This window comes from Anas acuta, chromosome 16 (genome assembly GCF_963932015.1).
Source record: "Anas acuta chromosome 16, bAnaAcu1.1, whole genome shotgun sequence".
NCBI classification, from domain to species: Eukaryota; Metazoa; Chordata; class Aves; order Anseriformes; family Anatidae; genus Anas; species Anas acuta.
Window position 1 is genome coordinate 4,829,839 of NC_088994.1, and position 13,476 is coordinate 4,843,314.

The 13,476-nt window shown below is 44.6% G+C and overlaps 1 long non-coding RNA gene across 1 annotated transcript in view; it reads left to right on the forward strand.

The window, feature by feature from the left end:
* Positions 1-11,939, forward strand: part of LOC137865488 (uncharacterized) — a 36,235-nt gene extending 24,296 nt beyond the window's left edge. The window contains exons 2-4 of the long non-coding RNA XR_011101926.1: positions 225-291; positions 10,930-11,021; positions 11,776-11,939. This is a non-coding gene — a long non-coding RNA (uncharacterized lncRNA). The remainder of the gene's footprint in view (positions 1-224; positions 292-10,929; positions 11,022-11,775) is intronic.
* The last annotated feature ends 1,537 nt before the right edge of the window (positions 11,940-13,476 follow it).

Consider the following 13,476-nt stretch of genomic DNA (forward strand, 5'->3'; position numbering starts at 1 on the left):
ATTTGTTTCAAAAAGTTCAATAAAGAGTCTGAACTCTTCCTGTACTGAATGTCAGTGTTAAACAAAATGGTTAGTTATAAATAAGTTGAATTGCTCCTTTTCCTGATCACTCCCACCTTCTGTGGATATCAAACCAAATGGGCTCCCATGTATTTCACAGAGCTGGAAAAGGGAAATTTGCTGTGTTCTTAACCAGAGCTCTTATTTTCTCATTTTTGTCACAGGAATGACCCAGAACAGGAAGGAAGGCTGCCCTCCAGAGCGTGCATGAGAGACATCTCCAGACCCCAGGTAAGCCCCTGGTCAGGCATCAGCTTCAAGCTACTTCTGATGCTGAGGGAGTGTGGGCATGGCCAGGTACGTGTGCCTCTCCTCCACCAATTGCTGAAGGAGCCCATGGGGCTTTCACAAACTATTTACATGGCTGACATTATGTGAGGTGAGTCTGGGCCCTGGGGAGCTCTTGATGGCTTTCCTGGGCTTTCATCCAGGCCATCAGAATATATATTCACAGTTGCTTTTTGCTGACAATAGCAATCATCTGCATTTTGTCCATAGGGGAAAAAGTGTTTCCTACAATGCTGGGTTGAAATCCTATTTTTGTATGTTTTTTTTTTTTTCTTCTGTGGAGTTATGGAACATCACCTCGAGATCGGAATGTGTCAGCTCAGGCTGTCTCTAGGTGCCAGGTCATGGTGTAGGAGGTCCAGAAATGCCCCCAAGTGATGCTCTGGGAGGAAAGAAGGGTTTGTTAGTTTGTTTGTTTGTTTTTCCTGATCAGACGTGTTGGGTATTCTGTGATAACACCAGCATGCAGAGTTATAGTGATACTTCTAATTAACTGCTTACAAGGCCTTTATCAATACAGTGTTTGAACAGCTCATAAAGTTCTTAGTTGTCCTTGAGACACCTCTGTAAAGGGAAACTTTTTTCATTAAGGTCTATGAGGATTCTGAAAAAGCTGGAAATCAGTCATGAGTCCCAGTGTTGTTCCCTAACCACTGAGCCTCCCATCTGTAGCGTTCTGGGACAAGGCTATAGAGCACTGCATGTTTCCTAATAAAAGTTATGGAGACTTCACAACACTTCTTATCCTGTTTGCAGCCTGCTCCCCTTGGAGATGCTTTGGCAGGAGTTCAAAGCATAGATTTTCAGAAGTGACTACCAAATTCTGATGCCTTGGAGTTTACAAAATAAATCCAAGAAGTAGCAAACCTCAGTCTTTCTCTAGTCCCAAGGGACAGAACACTGCCTTTTCCACAAGTTCCTATTCATTATCATTGTTAAAATAGCAAAAATGTAGTCGGGAGTTTACAAGTTTTTCACTCCCTCTGCCTTGCACCTTGGTTCAACAAGGCATGGATGGAATGTCTCTTTACTGTTCAAGCCTATGGAGAATTAAAACAACAACTTCTGATCAAGTGATTTTGTATTATAGGAATAATGATCCTCATATTATAAACGTAATTAAAAGAACTCCCAGAAGTAGAAAGTCAGCAGTTTGGGGGAAAAAAATCAACCTTATGTAAATGATAATAAGAAAGGGCAGGATAGGGACTTTTTAATGCTTCATTTTGCGTAGTCTCTGTAGCATTTCTGCTTTTATAAAAAGATTCTATAAAACACTGTTTCTCCACACAGATGCCACACAACTATGCGTTAGATAGTTGAGTATTTAGCAGGAAATTGAAGGAAAGATAGTTTTGTCTCATTCAACCATGGTTAAGATCATCATATTTCTGCACTGTTAAGGGCACATAAGCATCTGTCTCTGCCGGCTTGCTCCCAGAGAAGAGCACTGTGTTTGCAGTACCTGCTAATAGCCGCTGGACATTGCTCACTGTATAGAGCAGGATGGTGCCCCTCAGCCTTTCCCTCTGTGCCCACGTTCAGCTTCACTCATTTGTGTGTCCAGATACCTCACAAATAACCCCAAAGGGTGTTCTCCTGCATCTCTGATGATGCAGCCCCTATGCCAATTCTTCATTACGTTGCTGCACATTTGCTTGGGCAAGTGTGTGCTCTTCTGAAGGCGCAATGGGGGAAAGACCACACCAACATTTTGGAGAAGTATTTTTATTCACTCAGGCTGAAAGAAAATGTGCACGCTGGGGTAGGTATTATTATCTAGGTCCGTAAGTTTCATTCTAGTTTCCAATAAGAAATCACATTTTTAGTCAGGTGGATAAAGGATGAAAATTTTGTTGTTGTTTTTTTCTCCTCAGGATAACATGAGCCTTAAGCTTTGTGACCAGCAAATCCTTTGCAGAAAAGAACTTTGCTCAATCTGCATTCAACTACATGAAATTGGTATAACATAACAGCTCTGCCAGTTTATTCATACATCTGATACTTGCTAATATGCTTTGATTTATTGGCTTTCTCATATCACAGTAAAACTGTATTTTCACATACTTTATTTCCACCCCAATCCCCAGCATGCATAGTTCCTGCTGGGCCTTCACAAATTAATCTTTGATATTTTTTTTCCTTCGTCTTGCACAAGCAGAGAGCACCATCCATCTCAGTTTGAAATTGGCTATGCTCCAGCTTTCAGCTTTTCCTTGTTCTCTTTTCTGCTCCCCATCCCACACCAATTTCCAGTGGCCACGTCTGTGTGTGTGCTCCTCCCAGCCGTGCATTGCCGTGCATCTCTAATGCACAGCGTGGCAGGGGGGTGTGGGGACAGACCTCTGAGCAGATATGCTGCAGTTGCTTAATACTGCATGCACAGACACACAGGACTAGCTGTGTGGGTTTGTTGTTTTTTGGTAATGTGGGTTTGTTGTTGTTTTGTTGTTGTGATATCTATATATTTTTCCTCTCTGCCTCTGGCATGAAAAACACAGAGCAACAAAGACAAGAACTGCCACCTTTTCATTCATCAGCAAAACAATTTAATTGACTGAAGCCAATCTCAGAGATGATCTCAAACTGTAGAAACCAGTCATGCTGTCTCCATGCTGTCTCCATACCCAACTGGGCTCGCATTGAACTATGACAGGCATTCTGCTTACCAGTTTGTGGCTACAAGGCCTGTGTGTTAAAGTCCTCAGCCCCTGTGCAGGTAGCAACATTGCTTGTGCTGCCTTGTCTCTTCTGGAGGCATCTCAAAGTTGCTGTTTGTTTAACTTTGTGTGTCCAGGGCATGGAGAGATAGAAGAGTATTTTTAGAGGATGCTCGAAAGGAATTACAGCTTGACTGGGGTGCTGAGGAGAAGTTTATATTTAGATTTAATTTGTTTTTTACTTGTACAAAATTAGATGGGTGATAGTATCTAGGAAATTGGTCTTGCTATCATTGTTCCTGTTGTTGTTGTTTTGAAAGGCTTTGGTTGTTGCATGTGAATATGAATACCTAAAACAGGTATGGCCATTATAACCTCCATTCTGGATAGCCCAGGAACCGAGGAAGAACACACAAAGGCAGCAGTAAAGGCTCTAATTTTGTCAGAAGTCGAAAGCTGGACTCACAAAATGGCTTAATGGAAGGACTAGGATTCTGGATAACTTTTCCCCAATACTTTTAGGTGCACTAACTGAGAGAGGGATAATCAAATTTAAGTGACTCTGCTTAATTCACTGGAAACCATATGATCCACCACTGTGACAGCTCTTTTAAACGGCTTGTTCCATTATCACAAACAGTTTGGGACCCCTGGTGCACAGACTAGCGCAGAGCCCAGGCAGCAAAAGCCAGCAAGACTATTTCCCAAAGCTGCTGGAATTTTTATGATTGCTGTATTTTAAACTACTTACAAACATACTGTTAATCTACTCCCAAATACACCTATGTTTTAGGATCCAGATAAGTGCATTTGAATGCAAATGTGGGTAATGCAATGCAAATTGCTTTAATGAAAACGAGGCTGCCTCTTTAAAAGCATTGGCATTACTGAAAGAATACAGGCTAATAGAACTTCCCAGAGTACACAGCATCATGAGCGTGCTTTCAGAACCAGACACTCACCTAGGAAGGCACATAAAAAAGAGGAAAGTACAGTGAAAAGGGAATAGATAAGTGAATAAAACTGAGATGAAAGGAAAGATGGGGAGAGAGCAAAGTGAAAAGGAATGAGGATGCTACAAGATTCAGCAGAAGATGAAACGTGTTTGGTCGCAAAAAAAAGATGGGACTATGTTGGTGCAGTCTAAGTGCAGCAATATATATACAGTCAAAGAAAAATGAGGGTGGGGGGAATGGTTTTAAGTAGACATTGCTTTGCAAAGAAAATCTGGTGGCTGTTGCTGTCCCAGATCTGATCCTAGGTTGAGTGCAATGGATGGGATGTTCACAGGCAGAAGGCTCCATCCCTGGGGTGCTGTGGCTGCCCTGGGAACTGGATCCTCTTTTTAATCCAGCAGCTGATGTCAGTCTGAAAATGTAAATAGGAAGAAAAAGAATCAACCCACTCTCCCCTGGAAATCCAGAGTGAATCCACTTGGTGTGAAGTGAACTGCGGTCTTCATGTGAATGGCAGGAGAGACCTAAGGTCAACACAGTAGGTGGCAAAATGTCCCTTTTTACTATATGTTTTCAAATCTGGTAATATATTAACAAACAAACGAAAAAAAGAAGTGTGCTCAGGGAAGATTCATTGGAGAGAAAGGAGGGAGGCACACCCTGCTTCCTGTTCCAGATGTTTTCTTCCTCCTGCCATCTGGTTTCTCTTCTTCCGAAGCACCACAAGTTAATCTTCTATGGTAGAAGTTACAAGAACGAGTGGCAGCTGTTGCCAACACCTCTCTGCCCAGCCATGGAGAAAGAAGTCTGCTCACGTGTCTGCATCGTATCAATGCTGACATTTGCATTTATTGATATTCAGGTAGCATCTTGTTGAGGGAAAGGGCTTCTCTTGCCGGCTGGGGCAGAGAGGAAGAGGCAAAGACGGTTGCAGGCATCATGGTGTGGGGTGGCGTTTTGTTTTGCAGATGCATGGGGTTGTGGTGCAGCAAACAAAAGGTTGCACTGCACAGAGTTGGATCCAGAAAATTGTGCATGGGACTGAGGCTGTGATGAGTTGCCCTGCAATCTCTTTGCTGTCTTATGCAGCAGAGTGGATATTTTGTGAACCTTCCTGGATTTAAATGATTGATTACACGAGTGCCTGTGACTGCCAGGGATGGACTTGAAGACTCAGGTGGTAATTTTCAGACCTGTATTCACTGATTACTAATTCCCTCCACCAATCAGTTTTCAGCTTCATGCCTTCAGTGTGATTCAGGGTTGTTCCATATAAAACAGGTGCGAAGTGGCCTGATGAAGAAGAACAATCCCAGGGCTTGTATGCTTGATGGGGCTATGCAGAAACCCACAGAATTGTTAAGGTTGGAAAAGCCCCATGTTCTCTTCTCAGGTGATTTGTGTGGACATAACCAAGTGACTTTCTTCCTTTCTGCCTTAGCCTGCCCATCTGTAACTGAGGGCTGTGAGGCATGCTGCATTGCTCTCTCGCATGCTGTTGGATCCATCTCTATAATGTTCAGGGAAGTATAACTGTCATTATGCAGTCTTTTCTCTAATAAACTGTCTTTGGGGCCAGGCCGGTGTAAAGCACATTTGTATGAGTCTGGTACCAGGCTGCCATTTAAAACTGGATGGTTTTTCTATGGGCTGGTGCACTGCAAGTTGAGCAGAGGGCTCTGCTGGGTCCCAGTGGTTAAAGGTCAGTATTAGTGTAGGCAGTCTTTTGTTTCTTCTCTCAGCTTCCATGATGATGTATTTTAAGGACTTTTTTTGCTTTGTCTGTCTGTACAATGGGCCTGTATAGCTGTAATGAAAATGTGCACTTACCTATTGTGCCTGACTAATCTTCGTGGGTCAGATGGGAAAGGAAGAATTTCTTTACTGAAAGGGTTGTGAGGCATTGGAACGGGCTGCCCAGGGAGGTGGTGGAGTCACCATCCCTGGAAGTCTTCAAAAGACGTTTAGATGTAGAGCTTAGGGATATGGTTTAGTGGGGACTGTTAGTTTTAGGTCAGAGGTTGGACTCGATGATCTTGAGGTCTCTTCCAACCTAGAAAATTCTGTGATTCTGTGAAGAGGTGGAGGTGAGAGCAGGGAGTGCCTGCTCCCTGCAGGCAGGACAGCAGGGTCCCTTCATCGCCTGCCCTCTCTGCTTTGTCCACGTGGGCAGCAGGACAACAGGATAGCAGGTTATCATCATAGCTAGCAGCTTGCAGGACTATCCCTAAGGCAAATAGCAGTAATCAGAAGAATCAGATTAGATCGTGACTGACAAATGAATGGCTGTTGCACTAGTGAAGTAGAGATATGTGCCCAGATGGGCCGAGCACTGCTCTGAGCACTGCAGTGTGGCTTTGATGAAGATGCCTCAGCTCTCAATGTATGAAGATTCACAGAACCATCACGTCACCAAAAAGCAAAGCCAAAGGGCTATAGCAGCTGTGCCCCAGGACCTTGCAGCGTGTCTCTGGCTCCAAGCCAGCCTAAATCTGCTCCCTCAGGTTGAAGGGAGACAAACCAAAAGCACACTGCCTTCACAGGAGGCTTGTTGCAATCTTGCTTCATCTGTGCCAGGTTAGTGTCAAATCAGTCTTAGTGGGTTGTGTTGGCTTAATAAATGTAATCCCATTTCCTTCAGCTCCAAGGCTACAACCCCGTTACTGCGAGCAGCTTGTGGAGCTCAGGATGCAGGTATCTCTTACTGGTGCTGGGGGTCATAGAGTTGGTCCCTGCTATCATTCATCCTGGACTTCTTCAGCAAGGCAAGGATGTGCTGCTTTACCACCTGGCAGCCAGTGCAGCAGAGATGCTTGTGCAGATGGATGCCTGGCCTTAGGCCTTCAGCTCGGCACTTCCCTCTGCCCTGTGCTGCACGTACCAGGAGCAGCGAGTTTCAGAGCCTCAAATGTCAGTGCCAGGGAGCAGATACTCCGTGTGCAGCACTGAGCCCACCTTCAGCCAGCAGTGACACTGCCAGCCCCTTTTGTTCAGTGCATTTTTCCTCAAGAGGTGCATGTAGAAGTTGGTGACAGCAGCAAGAATAGAGCTGGCTGTCCTGCTCCCAGGACACGCTGCCCCTTCCAGCACTGAATTACCTACAGACTGATTGATGAAGGGAGGCTGCACACAGCTTTTTCTGCTTCCAAGGAGTTTGCCTTAAAAAGCTGGGTTCTGCACAGTAAGTTGCACACCTTTCTAGCCATTTCTTCCCAGGCCCTGCAGTGCCTGGGAAAACTTGCAGAAATATAGCTGGAAAACTTGTGACTCTGGACCATGGTGCAGGCAATGTGTGCTGGGTGGTGCAGCAGGAGGGTGATGATGAGGACGACAGCTCTGAGATAATCGAGGCTGATACCAGTGTTCTCTTCTGCCAGTTTTCCTTGTAAACCCATTACCAAAGATGGAGGTAGAGGTCTTTTCCCAAAGGGGTCTTTCCCATGTGGGCTTTACATTGAGGTAGAATCTTGCTAGGGTGCTGATTTCTGGGTCTGGTCCTCCCTGGTTTCCAGATGTCCCAAAAACATTAAGAACAAGCTGTGGAGAGCAGGAGGAGGAACAAAACTATCACATTTCTTTTTTCTTCTTCTTGTCAATTAAGCAGGATTTATGTCTGATTTCTCTGTTCTGTAATTATCCCCCAGGATTTATTTCAGATGGTTCAAGAAACCAATATACCTCCAGAACTTTCTGGCTGCTGAGAAGAGTTATTGCTGTACCTCCTGATTGTCTAGCAAAAAACAACTCCCTTCATTACTTGCTGTACTTTACTGAAGCAGAAGAGGGTATCCATTGTAATTTTGTTCCCTTTCAGGAGACTGCATAAAAAATGGCCCTGGACATGTCAGGTAGAGTGATCCTCTAGGATAAATTTAATCTCAGATCACAGAGAGTATTAATTAACCCCTGTGCACATCAAGCTGTGAGAGCTCCCCTGTGCTAACCTGCCGAGGCAGGCTTTGCAGTTGTCATTAGTGATGAGCGAAGGCCAACCTCATGTTTCTGGTGAAATACTAAGGATGTTCTGATGCTGCAGTTTGTTTGTTTTTAAATTATTATTATTTTGTGTTCACTTTTTAACAAAAGAGAGTTGTTGTGTTGTTTTGTTTTATATATATATATATATTTACACTTTGAAAGGTAATCAGCTGGCACTTTAAGATGTTATATGGTTGCTTTTTTTTTTTTTGAAAGCTAAGGAGCTAAGGGGTGGGTAAAGGAATTTGTTTGCATTTGAAGGAGGGCTTGACAAAGAATGAGAGAAATATTGACATAATTTAGGTAACACTCCCTGTAAACAAGCTGCTAGGTTTTTCTTATAATAATTTACATTCATTCCTCTGCAGAGTGCAGCCTGTGTATTTTTCCTCATCCAAGACAAAGCCAATCATTCTGACTTGCAGGCTTGCTCGCACATATTTTTGCTATATTTACCCTGAACTTTGGGTTTGATGAAACCCCATGTAAAGTCAAGTTCAGCTGAAATCACAGAGGGTTTAATACAGGATAACAAATTGGTTTGTTATATTCATACGTAGCCTTGCTTCACACAGCCCAGCCTAAATCTGTGGCCAGTTTTGCTTCCAGCAGATTTAGTTGGGATTGCAGGTAAGGTCGAGGTTGTGCAGGTCTATCCCTGGAGAAGCCAACACACACTGGAAATCAGATGCAGGGGGAATCTGTTGCTTCTCCCTCCAAATGCAGACCAGTGATTCTGCCTGCAGCCATCCCGCCTGTGAAAAGCCCAGATCACAGAATCATCTAGGTTGGAAGAGACCTCCAAGATCATCTAGTCCAAATTCTGACCTAATGATAATTTATAAGAATGATGCAAGAGTCACTTGAGCAGGGCCAACCAAATCTAAGAACTGCTCACGCTGCTCTGGTGGGTGACAGTGGACACTCCCAGGTGTTAAGCACGTTTGCTCAGTGGGATGCTCAGGCCTCAGCTTTTTGGACAGGACCTAAACTGGACACGTTCCTCATTCGCTCCCTTTAGAAGGCTGTGCTGGCCCTGTGCTGGGACTGCTGCTGCTGTATGGCATCTCTAGGGGAACAAAAGACAGGCTGTGAGGAGCATGCTCACCAGAGGCAGTAGAACAAGTTGCCTTGCTCCTGTCTCCAGATCCAGCGTCCTCCTGCTCAGCAGATTTAGCTCCACCAGAGGCAGCCTGCAAAGTACTGCTGTGCACATAACGCCTTTTCTTCCCAGCAGTCACAAATCGTGGTGCAGCTCCTTGCTCAAGGTGCTTAGCCATAGCTTGGCCATGAAAGGCATGACATAAAACCAAGTTAATTCCTGTCTCAGCAGTGGCTTTCTATAGCAATCAGGCCCTAAGTGGGTTGTCCTCAAGGGTACCCTGTCTACATTGCCTGTCCACCTATGCACTGTGTCACGAGTCTCTTGGGGCATTCCCCATGAGGGCTGTTTGCCTTTTTTCTTCTCAGTTGTTCTTCCTACTCTTCTGTAGCAGTCACATGTTTTGCTTTTTGTAGATCTCCATGCTGCTGTGTTCTTCCCTGGTTTGTAAAGCCATGGTCATGGCCCAGAGGGCAGAGGAAAGTGTAGGTGGCTGTGGGGGAAAGAGCTTTGCTGTCCTTGGTGCCTGGGGAGGGCTGTAGTGGTGAGGGAGGAATGAGGCTCTGTGTTCACAGCAAAATCAGGGTGAAGCTACCCCACTGTTTCTGGCTGTCTCTGTTGCTTGTTTCCGTCAGACAGGTACTTCTAAAATGAAGTTAGCAGTCATTCTTCCTGCCCCCAGAAATCCAGCCCTGGGCTGCAGAGGGTGTTCGGGCTGATAAAGATGCTCCAAGTCAGACCAGCTGTTGCTAAGCTTTCCTGCTGGTTATTCCAGAAGATGCTTCTATTTGTTTGCTATTCTGAACAGTGCTCCATTCAGAACTTCTCATGACAAAATAAAAAAAAAAAAAAAAAGTACTGTTTTCTTATTAAAAATAACTGACTGACTTGAAAGGTACCTGGGAACAGCCAGAGAGAGAACAAACATAATTGTTTTTTAGATTTCCAAGTGAGAATGAAAGGTCCAAATTAGAGCTCTGACATGTATTTGTTGAAGTCTTCATAAACAGTGCTCACACCACAATTCAAATTACAAACGCCACATCTGTGAGATCCTTCTTCTGTCATCGCTGCAGTGTTTGTAATGTTAATGCCTGTTTCTGAAAGTGTTTTTGCTGAAGGGCTTCAGGCATTTTTACTTGTTGTTATTTTCCCACTGATGTCAACAAGGTAATAAGTTCTTCTGGTTTTGCACCTCTCTCTCCCTTTTAAATGTACCTATAAGTAACCATCAGGTTTTCTGGGGGAAAAAAATTCATTAGTATTTTCATCTAAATGAGTGAATAATATGCTGGCAGTTTCTGAGATCTCTTTTAAGCCACTATCTTATGATTTCTTTCATATGATAGAGCCAGAGCCAAATGAATAGGGTCAAAGCTCTGCACAGCGGACCTGTGACAGAGGCTCACTATCTGTATTGCAAACAGGCGGTGAGATGGTGCTCTGAGCAGGTTGCTGAGTGGGAATTCTTCGATGGGTTGTGATGTAATTCTGCCCCTTTGAAAAAAAAATATATTTCTTCTGAAATGAGGTGAAAGTGAGTGTAGTTTTCTTCAAATAGTCAGCCATTGAAAATAGATTCCCAAGCCCACAACTCTCACACTGAGCTGCAGATTTGACTTTAAATAAGACTGGGGAAAAAAAAAAATGTAAAGCATTTCAGAGCTGCCACAGGTGATCCAGATTTGTCCTGTTGTGGGCAAGCACTCCTCAGGTCCTGCAAGTGCCTGGCAAACCCAGAAACAAGAAACTCATCAGTTCACAGCCTCCTTCTGTATTTCTGGCCTCAAAGGTCTGGTAGCTGTGAGTTCCTCCACAGCTTCGGCACGTGTTGCTGAATAAACAGAAACCTTCATGGTTCTGTCTTCGTTCCCTGCATCTTTAGGTTCTGCAAAGGACCCTCTGCATGGTTTATGGTCTGCTGGGAAAAGTCATCTGCTCTGCCACTGCCTGCTCTACATGCTTCAGGAGGAGGAGGTATTTTACTGGATTTATTTGTTTCTGTTGTAGAGGCAGGTTGAAATTTAGCCTATTAACTTCATAGTTTTATACAGCAGAGTTGGTTCCAAATATTGGTGAGGTTTGGGTGTAGGGAACAGGGCAAGGAGGTACTTTTAAACAAGAATATATAAAAAGTACGGAGGGGGAAGGTGGCAGACCTGGGGAGTCTGAGGGAAACTGCAGCTCCTTTTTCCAAAGGAGCTGCAGCAGGAGCTGGAGCCAGAAGAGAAAAAGCTCCCCTGGGCACCCTGTACTGCTGCCACCTCCGCTTCCTACTTGGGTCTGGACCTTGGTCCCCATGTTTCTACATGGGAATGATCATTTCTCAAAATGTATCAGACTCAGAGCTCTTTGGGGAATATGTCACACGTTGCTTTTCCCTGTGCCTTGGGCTGAGCCACCATTTCAGGTGAGCAATAATTTCTTACCCCTCCACCCTGCAATCTGGTACTGTCCTCTTTTCTTTTTGGTAGCAGATCGTCACCGAGGTAAATTGGAGCAGATCCTGTGCTCTGTTTTCTCTGTCACATGGAGAATTCTTCTGCTTCATACCTTGGTTGGGTGGTATAACAGCTCTATATACAGTGCCACTGGAAAGCCCTAAGAGTTGCAGTTTCCAATCATGTTAAGCCCTTCCTGGTTAAGGCCATGATGTTCTTCCTCTTTGGGGTTAAAACTCCAGGTCTGTGCTTTCAGTGACCCTGGTCCCTAAGTCTCTCTGTGCTTGCAGGGAGACATGGTGTGGAGTTGAAAGCTGCTTCTGAATCTTCCCAGATTCCCTGCTTCTGCCACCCCCATTTAACTCGGACAACAGGATTTCTCAGTCTCAGCTGTGCTTGGCTCCCACTTCACAGGCTGTCAAATGACTGCTCCAGAAGTACATAAAAAAAAAAAAAAAAGGTATGAATTTTCTGTAGTGTATTAAATTACTGTTAGCAGGTAACTCCAAATTGGACTGTGTAGGTAGGCAAAAGGCAAGGAAATTTAACACTTTACAGATTGCCACAAAAAAAAAAAAAAAAAAAAGGTGGAAACATTCAGCAAAGGAGTACAAACATTCAAAAGAGCATCGCAATTGTATAGCACCCATCATGCTGCTGCCATTAGTGCCAGCCATCAGCCCCAGGGGATGCTTACCAGGGGTTTGTATTCATTATATGCCTGCACATTTATTAATGCTGCTCAGCACCAGGTTGCTTTTTAGCTGGACATCATTCCATTTTGACTGAGGCCAGTGCAGTGGATGTGCCACTGACCCTACTGGGTGTCCATGCACAGGGAGAGCCAGACAGGTTACAGAAACTGCTGAAATACTTCCGAGTAACAAACCAACCTGAGGGTTTGGTGATCTGTTCATAGAAAATTAATAGGCGGTGAGAGGTGAAGCTAATAGATCTGTCTATAGCAAAGGATTAATTCAGTCCTACATCCCTTTCCTCTTCTCTAACTCTGGTCTGTGGTCAACAAAGCAATCAAAAACTCTGCGTGCGGGTGCCAGCTGCTGGGACTGATGCTGTCAGGACTGAGCTATTCATCTCCTGCTCCTGAGGTTTAATGAGTGCCAGCTCTGGGGGCTATCACCAGGCTGCAAAGCACTAGGGCTACAGACAGCTTCGTTTTTTACCATCCCACAAGGAAGGCTGGGCTGCACCAGGCTGCTGCGCCCAGCCCAGGAAAGGTGGCTGCTTGCCTCCGGGTTTTCTGCTTCGGCTTTGTCTGGAGGAGCATCTGGCTATCTGAACCTCGAAACACGAGATTAGCCCAGCCCTTCAGCCTGGGAAGGAGGGATTTGTTCACACAGACAAGTGAATTATTAATACAATTTGCAAGAGGTAACCTCACTGAATCACTCGCACAGCTGCTTCTTAGCCTGTGTGGAGGGCTACAACTGTGGAAAGGTTAATACAGAGCATCCATCATTTCCATTAATAGATGGCAGTGCTTTGTGGATCCCTTCTGTGGTCTGCCTTTAATTATTTTTTAAGGTGGCCTCTGTATGTTTCTTTGCAGTGAAGGCTGAAGTGGAGAAAGGAGGTCAGGTCTGTGGGCTGACTGATTAAACCTGCCTGTCACACCTTCTGTACAGGGAGCTTTCCAATGCAAATAATGCCTTGCAGCAGAAGAGATAGATAGGAACAAACACGTTGGTGCAGCTTGCATTTGTGAAGCGGTTTTTGAATAGATTATTTTTATATTTTTTTTCTTCCCCATTCCAAAAGACAGAGGCGCCACTGAGCACTTGCCTTTTCTGGCTCCAGATCCCAGTTGTGCTGAGGGAGTTGAGCACTGTGGGCATCCCTTGCTGCTGCCCTATTAGTGGTCAGGAGTGCTCTCAGTATTTCAATTTAATATACAGCTTATAGTGCACACTGTATATTTAAAAGGATGTCCATTACCTGAGAATACTGTTATGCACAAGGATCTCTGTTGC